Source organism: Bombina bombina, chromosome 9, assembly GCF_027579735.1.
Source record: "Bombina bombina isolate aBomBom1 chromosome 9, aBomBom1.pri, whole genome shotgun sequence".
In the NCBI taxonomy this organism is placed as follows: Eukaryota; Metazoa; Chordata; class Amphibia; order Anura; family Bombinatoridae; genus Bombina; species Bombina bombina.
In genome coordinates, this window is record NC_069507.1 from 219,651,439 (window position 1) to 219,670,737 (window position 19,299).

Genomic DNA, 19,299 nt, shown 5'->3' on the forward strand with positions numbered 1-19,299 from the left:
TTTTTATTTTGGGGGGGCTTTTTTTTATTTTAATAGGGCTATTAGATTAGGTGTAATTAGTTTAAAGATCTGTAATTTGTTTTTTATTTTCTATAATTTAGTGTTTTTTTGTGATTTAGCTAATTTAATTTAATTTATTTAATTGTATTTAATTTAGTTAATTTATTTAATTGTATTTAATTTAGTTAATTTATTTAATTGTAGTATAGTGTTAGGTGTTAGTGCAACTTAGGTTAGGTTTTATTTTACAGGTCAATTTGTATTTATTTTAGCTAGGTAGTTATTAAATAGTTAATAACTATTTATTAATTGAACTTGAATCTGATTGGCTGATTCCATCAGCCAATCAGAATTTTCCTACCTTAATTCCGATTGGCTGATAGAATCCTATCAGCCAATCGGAATTCGAGGGACACCCTCTTGGATGACGTCATTTAAAGGAACCGTCATTCGGCGAGTAGGCGTCGTTAGAAGAGGATGGATCCGAGTCGGCTGGAAGAAGATGGCTCAGAAAGAAAGAAGAAAGAAAAAAGGCAGCGACGTTGGGGGCGGCAGATTAGGGGTTAATAAATATAATGTAGGGGTCGTGGTGTTAGGGGCAGCAGATTAGGGGTTCATAGGGATAATGTATGTGGTGGCGGTGTGCGGTCGGCAGATTAGGGGTTAAAAAATGTTATTAGAGTGGCGGCGATGTGGGGGGACCTCGGTTTAGGGGTACATAGGTAGTTTATGGGTGTTAGTGTACTTTAGAGCACAGTAGTTAAGAGCTTTATGAACCAGCGTTAGCCCAGAAAGCTCTTAACTCCTGGCTTTTCTCTGCGGCTGGAGTTTTGTTGTTAGATTTCTAACGCTCACTTCAGCCAAGACTCTAAATACCGGCGTTAGAAAGATCCCATTGAAAAGATAGGATACGTAAATGGCGTAGGGGGATCTGCGGTATGGAAAAGTCGCGGCTGGAAAGTGAGCGTTAGACCCTTACCTACACGACTCTAAATACCAGCGGTAGCCCAAAACCAGCGTTAGGAGCCTCTAACGCTGGTTTTGACGGCTAACGCCAAACTCTAAATCTAGCCAATTGAAAACATATCTATATTGACATCTGTGACACGCAGAAAGAGAAGAGAAAATGCTAGACCAGCAGAATGAAGATAAGCAGCCTGGTCAGTTGGTGAGAGCGGGTGAGAAGAACAGAGAACAGTTGTATTTGAAAGGGACAGTCTACACCAGAATTTTTATTGTTTTAAAAGATAGATAATCCCATTATTACCCATTCCCCAGTTTTGCATAACCAACACAGTTATAATAATATACTTTTAACCTCTGTGATTATCTTGTATCTAAGCCTCTGCAAACTGCCCCTTTATATCAGTTCTTTTGACAGACTTGCAATTTAGCCAATCAGTGCCTGCTCCCAGATAACTTCACGTGCACAAGCACAGTGTTATCTATATGAAATATGTGAACTAACACCCTCTAGTGGTGAAAAACTGTTAAAATGCATTCTGAAAAGAGGTGGCCTTCAAGGTCTAAGAAATTAGCATATGAACCTCCTAGGTTAAGCTTTCAACTAAGAATACCAAGAGAACAAAGCAAAATTGGTGATACAAGTAAATTGGAAAATTGTTTAAAATTACATGCTCTATCTGAATCATGAAAGTTTATTTTGGCCTAGACTGTCCCTTTATTATCTATTATTTTTTTTGTGTATCGATTCCTTTTATTTTGTGGACTGAGAGTTAATGGAGGTGAGGAAAGAGAGATCAAAGAGTATGGGAGTTATTAAGCTTGGCTGTGTTAGAGTCTGTAAGATTGTGATAATTATGGTAAAAAAAATAAAAATAAAAATAATGGCAGATCCTGTTTTTTCTATATCAGAATTTTTTTTTTTAGAAGATTGGAATTAAAGCCATAGGGGGATATTTATCAAAGCCTCAACTATGCTGCATTCGCCGGCACCAATACGCTCACCTAACATCGCCTAACATTGCGGCCGTGGATCTGAATATGCTCTTCATATTTATAAAAAAAGCCGGCAAAAAGCTGCACACCAAGTATGGGGCGATGAGCATCGGACTGTTGTTAACTAACAGTTATCGATCTCGCTGCTATTCGGCTTTTTACCAACTTTATTTATACCCTGTCACTAAACGCCGCCACTATACTAAGATGTTTAACCCCTATCCCGCCGCTCCCGGACTTCGCCGCAAATTATTTAAATCTACTATTACAAATTACTAAATTACAATAAAAAACAAACACTAAGTTACAAAAACAAACAAACCACAGTATCAAAAATAAAAATGAAATACATCTAATCTAAAAGCTCTATCAAAATAAAAAAGCCCCCCAAAATAAAAAAACCCTAGCCTACAATAAACTACCAATGGCCCTTAAAAGGGCCTTTTGCGGGGTATTGCCCCAAAGAAATCAGCTCTTTTACCTGTAAAAACAATACAACCACCCCCCAACAGTAAAACCCACCACCCACCCAACAACCCCCCAAATAAAAAGCCTATCTAAAAAACCTAAGCTCCCCATTGCCCTTTAAAGGGCATTTAGCTCTTTTACCTGCCCAGACCCTACTCTAAAAATAAAACCCACCCAAAAAAACCTTAAATAAACACTAACCCCCGATGAGTCACTTACAGTTTTTGAAGTTCCGCTTTAAGGATCCATCCAGCCGGCTAGAAGTCTTAATCCAGGCGGCCTCTTCTATCTTCTTCCATCCCGCGAAGTCTTCATCCATGCGGCCTCTTCTATCTTCATCCATCTGGCGCGGAGCGGTTCCATCCTGAAGACATCCGGCGCGGAGCTCCTTTTCAATACAGTCGCCACCGTAAACTGGAACTTGAATGCAAGAGACGTCATCCACGATGGTGTCCCTTGCATTCCTATTGGCTGAAAGGTTCCAATTAGCCAATAGGATTAGAGCTGCTAAACTCCTATTGGCTGTTCCAACCAGCCAATAGGATTTCAGTAGCTCTCATCCTATTGGCTGTTCCAATCAGCCAATAGGATTGAGCTCTCATCCTATTTACGGCATTGACCGTATTGAAGAGGAGCTCCATGCCAGATGTCTTCAGGATGGACCCGCTCCATGCCGGATGGATGAAGATAGAAGAGGCCGTCCGGATGAAGACTTCTTGCCGCCCGGATGAAGACTTATTGCTGGCTGGATGGATCCTTCAAGCGGAACTTCAAAAACTGTAAGTGGATCGTTGGGGGTTAGTGTTAGGTTTATTTAAGTTTTTTTTGGGTGGGTTTTATTTTTTAGAGTAGGGTCTGGGCAGGTAAAAGAGATAAATGCCCTTTTAAGGGCAATGCCCATACAAATGCCCTTTTCAGGGCAATGGAGAGCTTAGTTTTTTTAGATAGGCTTTTTATTTGGGGGGGTTGGTTGGGTGGTGGTGGGTTTTACTTTTGGGAGGTGTTTGTATTTTTTTTACAGGTAAAATAGCTGATTTCTTTGGGGCAATGCCCTGCAAAAGGCCCTTTTAAGGGCCATTGGTAGTTTATTGTAGACAATACGTAAAGTAGGTTTTATTGAACTGTGTAATCTCTACACCAAATCTAGCCACCCTTACTGATGGAGTCTCTCACAAACGACTCCAAAAAATCATAGAAAATGAAATGGGGGTTGCGTAGGGGGCGCCACAGGCAATCTGGTTTGTTCAACAGTGAGTCTGCAAATCACTAATTAGGAGTTTAATCAATATCACTATATCCTTTTATATTTACTCTATACAGCTTTGTATTCCAATTTTTGCTATTAGTGCATTCGTGAATTTTCTTCTCTTGTATAACTGGTTATGTGTAAGTTAAATGTGATACTAGCTAAGTTGTACTGGATCGGATGACTATATATGTGATAATGAGATATTATGTGGTTGTCTGTGAAACAACGAATATAGATGTGTTTAGATAAATATAATAATAAGTAAATTTGAGTGAGTTTAAGTGAACAAATACTTAAGTTCAAATAAAAATGGAAATATATATATAGTCAGTTTTTCAGTGAATATTTGATCTGTGTATTTATAAAGGACCGTCGTAGTGGCAGTAAAATATTAATCTGTATCTGTTAGATACTATATAGTAAAACAATTTGTGGAGATAGGATAATGACCAAAGTGTATATAAATATATATACAGTATGATCAATATTTGAGATGAACTGACTTAATAGTGGTGATTCTATCAGTTTCTAATTAGATGCTATACTTCAGTAGTCTTCTTAGTGATGTTTCTATGATTGAAAAACCTTCTGTATTAGTTGGAATGATCTTCCCTAAGAGGAAACCTTTTTATTTTTTCTAAATGTGTGTTTTGTAAAATATTTTGTAACTTTCGACACATTCAATAGCGGTAAAATATTTAATGTTGCAATAATAATAAAAAACAGGGATCGGTATATAGTATAACAAATATAAATATAAAAACTTCTAAAAAAGAGGACACCGGTGTCACAGTTATAAAATCAAATGTTAAGCAGATTAATATACATTTAAAGTGTTATATGATATTTGCCTGGCACAACAAACAATAGTGTTATATATATTACTGCTCTATATCTGTGCACATATCATAAACAGTAATTTTATAGACAGTGGAAAATCCAAAACGCCAAATATGTTGCATATATGAATGTCACGTTTGTAGCAACTTTAATCAATTTCGTTCACTTTGATAGCAATTTAAATGTTTCAGTGATTTTCTCTTTCACTTTGTGTGACATCCTGTGTGACACTGTACCTTATTGCATGATAGGAGAAAAGTCAGTTGGTTCTCTATTTTGTTGCGGTGTCCTTAGCCGTTGAAACTTTGTGTCCAAACGACCGGGTTTTGGTCATGTGGAAATCCTGGACCAATAGGGCCTTGGTTGGTGGTGAGTGCGCGCACTTCTTGAAATTTGAAAAGTATTTCTTTTTTTCCTCTTTTATGTTTTGCTCCTACCGCTATTCCCCCAAAGTCCCTCCGTATATGCTATATAATACGGCAGGTGTTATGGTTGCAGCGGTCCTGGGAGCTAGATGTAATAATCTTATAATTTGAGCTATTAGGAAGTATCCACGCGTATCGGCTCTCCAAAGCCTTTATCAAAATCTTGAGCCAGGCAAATATCATATAACACTTTAAATGTATATTAATCTGCTTAACATTTGATTTTACAACTGTGACACCAGTGTCCTCTTTTTTAGAAGTTTTTATATTTATATTTGTTATACTATGTACCGATCCCTGTTTTTTATTATTATTGCAACATTAAATATTTTACCGCTATTGAATGTGTCGAAAGTTACAAAATATTTTACAAAACACACATTTAGAAAAAATAAAAAGAGGTTTCCTCTTAGGGAAGATCACACCAACTAATACAGAAGGTTTTTCAATCATAGAAACATCACTAAGAAGACTACTGAAGTATAGCATCTAATTAGAAACTGATAGAATCACCACTATTAAGTCAGTTCATCTCAAATATTGATCATACTGTATATATATTTATATACACTTTGGTCATTATCCTATCTCCACAGATTGTTTTACTATATAGTATCTAACAGATACAGATTAATATTTTACTGCCACTACGACGGTCCTTTATAAATACACAGATCAAATATTCACTGAAAAACTGACTATATATATATTTCCATTTTTATTTGCACCTAAGTATTTGTTCACTTAAACTCACTCAAATTTACTTATTATTATATTTATCTAAACACATCTATATTCGTTGTTTCACAGACAACCACATAATATCTCATTATCACATATATAGTCATCCAATACAACTTAGCTAGTATCACATTTAACTTACACATAATCAGTTATATAAGAGAAGAAAATTCACGAATGCACTAATAGTGACAATTGGAATACAAAGCTGTATAGAGTAAATATAAAAGGATATAGTGATATCGATTAAACTCCTAATTAGTGATTGGCAGACTCACTGTTGAACAAATCAGATTGCCTGTGGCATCCCCTACACAACCCCTATTTCATAGTTTATTGTAGACTAGGGTTTTTTTTTTTATTTTGGGGGGCTTTTTTATTTTGAGTAGTGTTAGGATTTTTTAATATGTAATATAGTTAATTTAATTGCTAGTTTAATGTAATTTTAGTACAGGGAGTGCAGAATTATTAGGCAAGTTGTATTTTTGAGGATTAATTTTATTATTGAACAACAACCATGTTCTCAATGAACCCAAAAAACTCATTAATATCAAAGCTGAATAGTTTTGGAAGTAGTTTTTAGTTTGTTTTTATTTATAGCTATTTTAGGGGGATATCTGTGTGTGCAGGTGACTATTACTGTGCATAATTATTAGGCAACTTAACAAAAAACAAATATATACCCATTTCAATGATTTATTTTTACCAGTGAAACCAATATAACATCTCAACATTCACAAATATACATTTGTGACATTCAAAAACAAAACAAAAACAAATCAGTGACCAATATAGCCACCTTTCTTTGCAAGGACACTCAAAAGCCTGCCATCCATGGATTCTGTCAGTGTTTTGATCTGTTCACCATCAACATTGCGTGCAGCAGCAACCACAGCCTCCCAGACACTGTTCAGAGAGGTGTACTGTTTTCCCTCCTTGTAAATCTCACATTTGATGATGGACCACAGGTTCTCAATGGGGTTCAGATCAGGTGAACAAGGAGGCCATGTCATTAGATTTTCTTCTTTTATACCCTTTCTTGCCAGCCACGCTGTGGAGTACTTGGGCGCGTGTGATGGAGCATTGTCCTGCATGAAAATCATGTTTTTCTTGAAGGATGCAGACTTCTTCCTGTACCACTGCTTGAAGAAGGTGTCTTCCAGAAACTGGCAGTAGGACTGGGAGTGGAGCTTGACTCCATCCTCAACCCGAAAAGGCCCCACAAGCTCATCTTTGATGATACCAGCCCAAACCAGTACTCCACCTCCCCCTTGCTGGCGCCTGAGTCGGACTGGAGCTCTCTGCCCTTTACCAATCCAGCCATGGGCCCATCCATCTGACCCATCAAGACTCACTCTCATTTCATCAGTCCATAAAACCTTAGAAAAATCAGTCTTGAGATATTTCTTGGCCCAGTCTTGACGTTTCAGCTTGTGTGTCTTGTTCAGTGGTGGTCGTCTTTCAGCCTTTCTTACCTTGGCCATGTCTCTGAGTATTGCACACCTTGTGCTTTTGGGCACTCCAGTGATGTTGCAGCTCTGAAATATGGCCAAACTGGTGGCAAGTGGCATCTTGGCAGCTGCACGCTTGACTTTTCTCAGTTCATGGGCAGTTATTTTGCGCCTTGGTTTTTCCACACGCTTCTTGCGACCCTGTTGACTATTTTGAATGAAACGCTTGATTGTTCGATGATCACGCTTCAGAAGCTTTGCAATTTTAAGAGTGCTGCATCCCTCTGCAAGATATCTCACTATTTTTGACTTTTCTGAGCCTGTCAAGTCCTTCTTTTGACCCATTTTGCCAAAGGAAAGGAAGTTGCCTAATAATTATGCACACCTGATATAGGGTGTTGATGTCATTAGACCACACCCCTTCTCATTACAGAGATGCACATCACCTAATATGCTTAATTGGTAGTAGGCTTTCGAGCCTATACAGCTTGGAGTAAGACAACATGCATAAAGAGGATGATGTGGTCAAAATACTCATTTGCCTAATAATTCTGCACACAGTGTATAATAGTTATGGTAGGTTAATTAATAGTTTAATATAGTTTATATTAATTCTACAGGTAAGTTTAATTTATTATAAGATAGGGATGTTGTAATTTTAATGTAAAGTTAGCGGGTTGTTAGGTTTAGGGGTTAATAGCTCAATTTAGTTTATGGTGATGTGGGGGGCTGGCGGTTTAGGGGTTAATAGGTTTAGTTAATGATAGTGATGTGGGAGGCCAGAGGTTTAGGGGTTAATACGTTTATTTAGTGGCGGCGGGGTCCGGGAGTGGTGGGATAGGGGTTAATACATTTATTTAGTGGCGGCGGGGTCTGGGAGCGGCGGCATAGGAGTTAATACTTATATTTAGGTTGCGGCGATGTCGGGGCAGCAGATTAGGGGTGTTTAGACTCGGGGCTTATATTAGGGTGTTAGGTGTAAACGTAACTGGTTTTCAACCATAGAAATCAATGGGATATCTGGGAGCATCGAACATAAGTTTTCGCTGCTTTCAGACTCCAATTGATTCTTATGGCATCCGTGGCCTCCAGGGTGGAGGATTGCAAACCAGGTACGCAGGGCCGGAATAGCCGCGAGTGTACCTGTTAACTATTTGATAACTTTGAAAAAGTGTCAAATAGTGCCGAATGTGTATTCGGAACATCTGTAATGACGTAAGCATCGATTTGTGTTGGATTGAGACCGGCGGATCGTATGTTACGTCACAGATTTCAACTTTTTCCGGTCTATAGGCTTTGATAACTAGGTTGAATCAAGCTCGCCACAATTATGCTGCGGAATTCCAGGGTATTTGTGTTTGACGGCTTGATAAATATCCCCCCTAGAAACACATGAGTATTTTTGCAACAAAAAATATGATCAAATGCGTTAAAAGTGTATTTTATTATTAGATCCTTTTAATTCTCAGTATAGCCTTATGCATTTCACAGACATTCCTGAATCTCCTTGTATTTTATATCTTTACCATCTCTAATGGAAGTTTATTTTATGAATCAATCTCCCCTTCTATAAAGTAACACTTCTGAACTTCGGAACCGACCAACTTGTGATCATGACTCCTTGTTCTGGTCTTGCACTTATTGTGAAAAATGCTTTCATTTTCAGCTTTATTAAATCCATTAATATGCTTAATATACTCTTTTCCTTCTGTCCTCTTAGCTAATATATATATATATATATATATATATATATATATATATATATATATATATATATATATATATATATAAAGGTTATGGTATCTTTAACCATTTGGTTTATGTATGTGCAAGAGGTATTTATAAAAGTAAATCAGTTCTAAGGTTCTTTTTGGCACCAAAATGATTAACAAATCCCACATCTGATCCTAAGGAGTGCATAACCCCACTTCAGCTCCAATCCCCCACCCAAAATTAAAAATCAAACACATCTCCAGAACTATCCAATTGCTCTCCAACATCCTCAACTTACTAACCAAACCACAAGCCACAGCTGTTTCCTTCCTGCTTGTTGGACATGGTTGTCCACATAAAGAAATCTTTTGGGTTAATTTACAGGGGGAGCCTCATATTACACAGAGTGAAACATGCCCCAATACTGCAGAGTTTAGGAAACATTTGAAAATAATTTCACTTTGTAGCAGAACAATTAGGTAAGTATGTTATGGGATTATTTACCACAATCACTGATGGTTTCCAGCTCAAACCCCAAATGTAAATTGCATACAATATGCACAAAATATTAAATCTTGTATTATTTTATTTTATCTATAATGCGCATGAGACACACAGACGCTAGCTCTTATTGTTCTAATGTAAGTGCAGGAGAATCAGATACCACAATATGAAACAAATACATATTTAACACCATACAAAACCTTATTTGCCACTGTCTAATATCCCTGCCAAGCCCACAGCTCAAGCCAAACCACTGGAAAGACTCCTGGAACAATTATGCCAATGAGCAGGCGGCAAGAAACTGGATCTGTCTGGGGAAAAACTGGACATTATGGCAAGTATGCATCTGTGGTGCAACTTATTTACGAGAGCAACACCTTCAGGGAGACCTCTATTAATGGATCTACAATGCAGCCCACAACTAGTAGGATAATCTGATGTGGGAACTCTGTCCTTCTTTCCTTAATTTATATCAATGCCTATTCCAATGAAAATTTGAATCTGAGGACCAAACCATCTCAAGATAAGGAGGAAATAGTGTTATAGATGTGTGTATGATCACAAATGTATGGTTACATCACATATACTGTGGTCCAGCACAAAGTCAAGTCAGCTTCAATTTAAAGCCAAGTTTTCCGTGGTCTTCCTTTCAATTTCTTGTTGTCATTAGTACTTAATTTTTCTTGATACCCTTTTAAAAATATTTAACGTAGGGCAAATATGCAGCTGCAGTTTTTCACTGTAAGGTAGAAACCTGACACAATTATTCCCGTCAGCTTTTAAAATGCTAATTCTAATAACAATATGGATTTATTATCAAATGCCTATTTAATTTGTTTGCAAGCTACATGCAGTTTCGAGAACATTTTAAAGAATATTGAATTCATCAATAACCAAACTGTTTTAAATGGAAGTTTCTCAAGTAACAACTATTAAAATTAACATTTTTATAAAGCAGCGTATTTTTATTAAGGGTGAGATCATACGCCAGGAGACTTCCCGGCTCCTAGAATATATATAAAAAAATATTCAGGAAAATTGATCTTCTCTTTTTTGGGGGATCTGTTAAACCAGACTTGATATATTATATGTATGAGATTTTGACTGGCAGAGCAGAATGTATTAAAGCATTGAATGGATTTTGTGCCATTTGGCAGCTGAAGGTTTACTGTATTTTCTGCAGCATTACTGTTCAGTTCTCACCAATAATCTCTAGCCTTTTCTGCTGCATCATAGATACACTTTTCTGGCAAACCAGTGATCAGAGAAGCAAACCAGGCTAGCTCCCCCCCCCAAATACTAATTACAGCCGTCTATTCAAAATGGCACATAGGCACCTCGCACTCACACATCACACATATGATGACACATAATCATTTCAAATTCTCATGTCCCTAATGGTTTCCTAACCCCCTTAAGGTCACTCTGGGCTTCTCTGATTGACTCTGGGAGTTAAGCTGTTATAGGCCTAGATTTGGAGTTCGGCGGTAAAAGGGCTGTTAACGCTCCGCGGGTTTTTTTCTGGCCGCACCATAAATTTAACTCTGGTATCGAGAGTTCAAACAAATGCTGCGTTAGGCTCCAAAAAAGGAGCGTAGAGCATTTTTACCGCAAATGCAACTCTCGATACCAGAGCTGCTTACGGACGCGGCCGGCATCAAAAACGTGCTCGTGCACGATTCTCCCATAGGAAACAATGGGGCTGTTTGAGCTGAAAAAAAACCTAACACCTGCAAAAAAGCAGCGTTCAGCTCCTAACGCAGCCCCATTGTTTCCTATGGGGAAACACTTCCTACGTCTGCACCTAACACTCTAACATGTACCCCGAGTCTAAACACCCCTAACCTTACACTTATTAACCCCTAATCTGCCGCCCACGCTATCGCTGACCCCTGCATTACACTTTTAACCCCTAATCTGCCGCTCCGTAAACCGCCGCCACCTACGTTATCCCTATGTACCCCTAATCTGCTGCCCTAACATCGCCGACCCCTATGTTATATTTATTAACCCCTAATCTGCCCCCCACAACGTCGCCGACACCTACCTACACTTATTAACCCCTAATCTGCCGAGCGGACCTGAGCGCTACTATAATAAAGTTATTAACCCCTAATCCGCCTCACTAACCCTATCATAAATAGTATTAACCCCTAATCTGCCCTCCCTAACATCGCCGACACCTACCTTCAATTATTAACCCCTAAACTTCCGATCGGAGCTCACCGCTATTCTAATAAATGGATTAACCCCTAAAGCTAAGTCTAACCCTAACACTAACACCCCCCTAAGTTAAATATAATTTTTATCTAACGAAATAAATTAACTCTTATTAAATAACTTATTCCTATTTAAAGCTAAATACTTACCTGTAAAATAAATCCTAATATAGCTACAATATAAATTATAATTATATTATAGCTATTTTAGGATTAATATTTATTTTACAGGCAACTTTGTAATTATTTTAACCAGGTACAATAGCTATTAAATAGTTAAGAACTATTTAATAGTTACCTAGTTAAAATAATAACAAATTTACCTGTAAAATAAATCCTAACCTAAGTTATAATTAAACCTAACACTACCCTATCAATAAAATAATTAAATAAACTACCTACAATTACCTACAATTAACCTAGCACTACACTATCAATAAATAAATTAAACACAATTGCTACAAATAAATACAATTAAATAAACTAGCTAAAGTACAAAAAATAAAAAAGAACTAAGTTACAGAAAATAAAAAAATATTTACCAACATAAGAAAAATATTACAACAATTTTAAACTAATTACACCTACTCTAAGCCCCCTAATAAAATAACAAAGCCCCCCAAAATAAAAAATGCCCTACCCTATTCTAAATTAAAAAAGTTACAAGCTCTTTTACCTTACCAGCCCTGAACAGGGCCCTTTGCGGGGCATGCCCCAAGGATTTCAGCTCTTTTGCCTGTAAAAAAAAACATACCATACCCCCCCCCAACATTACAACCCACCACCCACATACCCCTAATCTAACCCAAACCCCCCTTAAATAAACCTAACACTAAGCCCCTGAAGATCTTCCTACCTTGTCTTCACCATCCAGGTTCACCGATCCGTCCTGAAGAGCTCCTCCGATGTCCTGATCCAAGCCCAAGCGGGGGCTGAAGAGGTCCATGATCCGGTCAAAGTCTTCATCCAAGCGGGGCAGAAGAGGATCTTCCATCCGATTGAAGTCATCATCCAGGCGGCATCTTCGATCTTCTTCCATCCGGAGCGAAGCGGCAGGATCCTGAAGACATCCAGCGCGGAACATCCATCCGGACCGACGACTGAACGACGAATGACTGTTCCTTTAAGGGACGTCATCCAAGATGGCGTCCCTCGAATTCCGATTGGCTGATAGGATTCTATCAGCCAATCGGAATTAAGGTAGGAATTTTCTGATTGGCTGATGGAATCAGCCAATCAGAATCTAGTTCAATCCGATTGGCCGATCCAATCAGCCAATCAGATTGAGCTCGCATTCTATTGGCTGATCGGAACAGCCAATAGAATGCAAGCTCAATCTGATTGGCTGATTGGATCAGCCAATCGGATTGAACTTGATTCTGATTGGCTGATTCCATCAGCCAATCAGAAAATTCCTACCTTAATTCCGATTGGCTGATAGAATCCTATCAGCCAATCATGATTCGAGGGACGCCATCTTGGATGACGTCCCTTAAAGGAACCGTCATTAGTCGGGAGACATCGGAAGAAGAGGATGGATCCGCGTCGCCTGCTTCAAGATGGACCCGCTCCGCACCGGATGGAAGAAGATCGAAGATGCCGCTTGGAGAAGATGTTTGCCGGTCCGGATGTCCTCTTCTTGCCGGATAGGAGGAAGACTTTGGAGCCTCTTCTGGACCTCTTCAGCACCGGATTATGGATCGCCAACCCCCCCTTGGGTTGGATGAAGATCTTGGAGCCAGGACGGATCGGTGATACCTGGATGGTGAAGACAAGGTAGGAAGATCTTCAGGGGATTAGTGTTAGGTTTATTTAAGGGGGGTTTGGGTTAGATTAGGGGTATGTGGGTGGTGGGTTGTAATGTTGGGGGGGGGGTATGGTATGTTTTTTTTACAGGCAAAAGAGCTGAACTTCTTGGGGCATGCCCCGCAAAGGGCCCTGTTCAGGGCTGGTAAGGTAAAAGAGCTTGTAACTTTTTTAATTTAGAATAGGGTAGGGAATTTTTTATTTTGGGGGGCTTTGTTATTTTATTAGGGGGCTTAGAGTAGGTGTAATTAGTTTAAAATTGTTGTAATATTTTTATTATGTTTGTAAATATTTTTTTATTTTCTGTAACTTAGTTCTTTTTTATTTTTTGTACTTTAGCTAGTTTATTTAATTGTATTTATTTGTAGGAATTGTGTTTAATTAATTTATTGATAGTGTAGTGTTAGGTTAATTGTAGGTAATTGTAGGTAGTTTATTTAATTATTTTATTGATAGGGTAGTGTTAGGTTTAATTATATCTTAGGTTAGGATTTATTTTACAGGTAAATTTGTTATTATTTTAACTAGGTAACTATTAAATAGTTCTTAACTATTTAATAGCTATTGTACCTGGTTAAAATAATTACAAAGTTGCCTGTAAAATAAATATAAATCCTAAAATAGCTATAATATAATTATAATTTATATTGTAGCTATATTAGGGTTTATTTTACAGGTAAGTATTTAGCTTTAAATAGGAATAATTTATTTAATAAGAGTTAATTTATTTCGTTAGATAAAAATTATATTTAACTTAGGGGGGGTGTTAGTGTTAGGGTTAGACTTAGCTTTAGGGGTTAATACATTTATTAGAATAGCGGTGAGCTCCGGTCGGCAGATTAGGGGTTAATAATTGAAGTTAGGTGTCGGCGATGTTAGGGAGGGCAGATTAGGGGTTAATACTATTTATGATAGGGTTAGTGAGGCGGATTAGGGGTTAATAACTTTATTATAGTAGCGCTCAGGTCCGCTCGGCAGATTAGGGGTTAATAAGTGTAGGCAGGTGTCGGCGACGTTGAGGGGGGCAGATTAGGGGTTAATAAATATAATATAGGGGTCGGCGGTGTTAGGGGTAGCAGATTAGGGGTACATAGGGATAACGTAGGTGGCGGCGATTTGCGGTCGGAAGATTAGGGGTTAATTATTTTAAGTAGCTTGCGGCGACGTTGTGGGGGGCAAGTTAGGGGTTAAGAAATATAATATAGGGGTCGGCGGGGTTAGGGGCAGCAGATTAGGGGTACATAAGTATAACGTAGGTGGCGGTCGGCAGATTAGGGGTTAAAAATTTTAATCGAGTGGCGGCGATGTGGGGGGAGCTCGGTTTAGGGGTACATAGGTAGTTTATGGGTGTTAGTGTACTTTAGGGTACAGTAGTTAAGAGCTTTATAAACCGGCGTTAGCCAGAAAGCTCTTAACTCCTGCTATTTTCAGGCGGCTGGAATCTTGTCGTTAGAGCTCTAACGCTCACTGAAGAAACGACTCTAAATACCGGCGTTAGAAAGATCCCATTGAAAAGATAGGCTACGCAAATGGCGTAGGGGGATCTGCGGTATGGAAAAGTCACGGCTGAAAAGTGAGCGTTAGACCCTTTAATCACTGACTCCAAATACCGGCGGTAGCCTAAAACCAGCGTTAGGAGCCTCTAACGCTGGTTTTGACGGCTACCGCCGAACTCTAAATCTAGGCCATAGTTTGCTGCTATGCCAGGCAGTAAGATAAACACCATTTTTTTTCTAACAGGAAGCAGCAAGAAGCCATTAGAAGACTAGCAGCCAGGTTAAGTGTTGCAGAATGAATACATGGCAGAAACTGATGCAGCTTGTGCCACCCAGCTAGTCTAGGGGCAGCTAGCTTTCTACATATAAAGGCTGTGAAAGGCATATGTTAGAATTATGTTCCATAGTGTGGGACTGAAAATTACAGCTGACCCTATAGAGGAGGATAAGACCATAAAGTACTGTTCTAGTTATAAGCGGGAACAAGGGTTTTTTTTTGTAATGTATTGTGCATTGAAAATGGTTAGAGTGCCAGTTGCAGTGGAAGTGCTCATTTGCAGGAAACCTAATGACCTGGCATATATGACTCATAAAACACTTTTAACCTTTTGGGTGTTGCTGGTTTGTACCTTAAGAAGAATACTTCCCATGCATATGCATTTTGTAATATTTGCAAATAGGTCTCTCCATATGCACCTTGTCCCACCTCCTAACATTGTGCTTTTAAAATCCAGTACCTAGAGAGTGGGGTGGCATCAGGATGGCCTGTGGGTGGAATCAGGGTGTCCTGGGGTGGAGCCATTGTGACCTGGGAGTGGGCTTATTATGGCCTGGGGGTGGAGTGTAGGGAGGCCTAAGCCCATGGCTCGGTGGATTGAGCAGAGTTGGAACAGTCTGTAGGTGTGGTTGGACCTTTCAGGGGTGGAGTTGGAGTATATCTGAGCAGGGGAGGGGGGAGACACAGAAGGACAAAGTCACAATGCTTCCAGACTGGAACAATCCCACAAAATCAGGAAGGTTTTATGCTTTACTATGTTGTTTTATGCAGCGGATTCAGTAAAGTAGCAAAGATTGGTCCCTCCAAATGATCAAGTCATGGGTGAAGTTTGGCTACTGATAAATAATTGCAACAAACAAAATGTTATGTTGTTTTAAACAATGTTTAGGCTTGGCTGATATGTTATTTGATAGCAAGACAACAGAAGTGTTTGTAATTACCAGGTGTTTTGTATCCCTTTTGGAGCTGCAGCGGTTCCTTCTACAGCATCTGCTTGGTTAATGCACCAGTATTCATTTTGTTATTTCTGAAAGACAGAGAACACAGGAAGCTATTTGTGAAATAATAATCTGCTCTAATGATATCATTGTTATTTTTAGGTATATTTAACCATTTGGCTCCTGAGTTAGCAATAAACTGCAAAGAGATGTGTTGCAGCTGTCCTTTGATGCCAAGGAATTTAGTGACCGTAGGCTTACCTGCATCTTTACATTGTGTGCCAAGATAAAGGGGTCAAAAAAGCATTTGTTACTACCAAGATCCCAGAACTGGAAATGTTTTGCTGACTGTTGTTTTCCTTGTGTTTGATAAACATTTCCTGGACTACCTGTCTTTTTTGTTTGGCCAGTGAAGTTGCTGAGTAAGTTTTTGGAGAGCAACTTCTGCCAATGGTGTTAAAAAAACCCCCTACAAATCCGGGAACTTGGGGAGAGAAAAAAAAACACTTTGCCAAGTTCAGCAAAAAAAAAAATCTTTTGTGAGATGATTAAAATAAAATAAGAAAAGTGTTGTTTCAACACTAAAGAATTTCACCTCTTTTTTCTGCCATAAAAGTAGAATAAAGAGACAGTTAAATCCCATCTCCTAAGCAGGCATGTCGCTCTCTATGAAAATCCAGATAAGAATTAAACTGAAATCTTAACCCTTGCACTCCAAAAAATAACATCTTTAGTCCAAGGGGTCAAATTATCAAGCTCCTGTTGTAGCTTGATGCCCCTGTTTCTGCTGATCCATAACAATCCGCCTGATCACATACGATCGGACTTATTGACACCCCCTGCAGGGGGCGGCATTGCACAAGCAGTTTACAAGAACTGCTTGTGCAATGATAAATACCGACAACGTATGCTGTCGGTATTTATCGATGTGCGGTAGACATGATTCACTACATCGTATCATGTCCGCTCACACTTTAATAAATCAGCCCCCAAGAGTATTATATTGTGATTTGTATGTTCTGCTAGACAAGTGAACACCTTTATGGTATTGTTATTTCTGATGTATTTCCATTCAGTGCTGTCTAAACTAAGAGACACTGGCTACTACACTAGTGATTAAGGGTTACATTTCCCATTTGACAAGGCATTGGAACTATCTCCAATGGAATTAACCCAATATTTGTAGTCCACCAGTGAATGGACACAAAATGCAAAAATAATGTGTTTGAGCATAGGCATTCTGCAGCTTAGTTAGCTGTAGAATGCAGAAGTAAGTGATAGTTCATGTATTTTGGCTACTTTTGGAGCGAGATGATTGTTAAAGACCACCACACTAAGAACTGTATTTGCAGAGATGTTAATGTGGTTATCTTTCACAAGCATAAATCCGGCTCCTAAAATAGCCAAAATCCAAGAGGCGACACTTACTTCTGGATTCGGCAGCTAACAAAGCTGCAGAATGGCCGTGCCTACATTTTACTATCAGTCCCATAGAACTATGTGGTTGATAAGAATTTTTGCTAGTGGAAGTATATTGCAAAAATGCTTCTATTTAAAAATTAAATACACCAATGAATATTTAAATTTTGACCTTTCTATCCCTTTAACATATACCAGTCCTGTTTGTACTGATCACAAGCCATACACTCAATAATTATCAACACGTTTGCATATATTTGACTTATTGAATTCTACAGTTAAAAGGACTTGATAAACCCCCAGACATTACTTTTCCTCTTATTACTAGGTACCCTGAAAAAAGTTTGGATATAACACTGGTTTTGTGCACATGCAAAACAAACTAAAATTATCCAGCACCATATTGGAGACGTCAGGAAGCAACGTCACCAGAAAGATACCAACGTTACCGGCTTAAAAAAGAAAACATTAATAATGAGGACTTTTACAATAATAGAAACGTGTCAGATCAATAATCCAAAAAACACACATCCCTGTGTGCATCTGTTCAAATCCCTTAGAGAGACATACACTCATAGCTCGGTGGTTTTGGAGCATAATAGGATAATTGCACACGTCACATATTAATATCACTATACACTTTTAAAAACACTTACTCTTAAAAACTGCGCTAACTTACTGATTCAATAGTAGGCTTATAAATGCACTAAAAAATACAGTATCTCTCACACCAATATAAACTAAGATTTGTTATCTTCAGTGCTTTTATATATTTAAAAATCTGTGATTTGCTTCCTTCAGTAATGTTTACCAATACATTCGTTGTATATAACTTTATTTGGCATTTGTTATCACTAGTTTATTTCATTTGCGGCCTTGAGATTTACCAAAAATTAAATATAATATTTCACTAAGTAAAAAATGTTATATATATATATATAAAATCAATTTGATAGAAATAATCTCTTATACATATACTGATATTATCTCACCTAAATGTCTCTGGGAGTATGGTAGAAGACTAGTATTCGCTAGTTATTTCTTTTGCTGTATATCAGGATCTCCCCAACTTCCTTGTGAGTGTGGTGCAGCTTCACAGTTCACTGAACCTTGCAGAGTATTTCAGACATCGAGAGTACTATAAAACAAAAAGAAGAGAGAGCGCAACCACGACTCAAGGTAAAAGTATTTAATTCCACTTTGCGCATATGAACATACTGCACTTACAGGATTAAAAAAATTACAAGCGTTTCTTAAGATCTCACACAGTCCCCGGTCCTCCGGTCTCAGTCAGCTGTAGCTGTTTACTAGCTCGTTTCCGTTTCCGGTGTGTGGACTTGGTAGTTGTTCCTTTACACGGTGCAGGGGTGAGTTCAGACTTTCCTATCCCAATACTATTATTCGACTGGATCACTTAACGTCTACGCGTTTCGTCCGTCTTCTGCAGACTTTTTCAAGACTTCTGGTCAGTGTATCTTTTTCGCGGGGATCCTCCGTTTAAAAACCTGTTTGCTCCTCCTATCTCACTGTCCCAATCCAATCAGCTACAGGGCAATTATCATACCCTCTTGCACCATATGTTACGTGGGTTTGTGTGAAAAAAAGGAAGGAAACAAAGCATAGCGCTTAGTTATTTCATACGTTTAACACTTTGTATTCTCACATGTAGTTCTCAGTTCTATTAAATATACATAATACTTCAATCTGTATTACAAAAATTTCATAATACTTCAATCTATATTACAACAATTTCATATTAAAATTCATATGCATTTGTTAAAATTGATTAAAAAA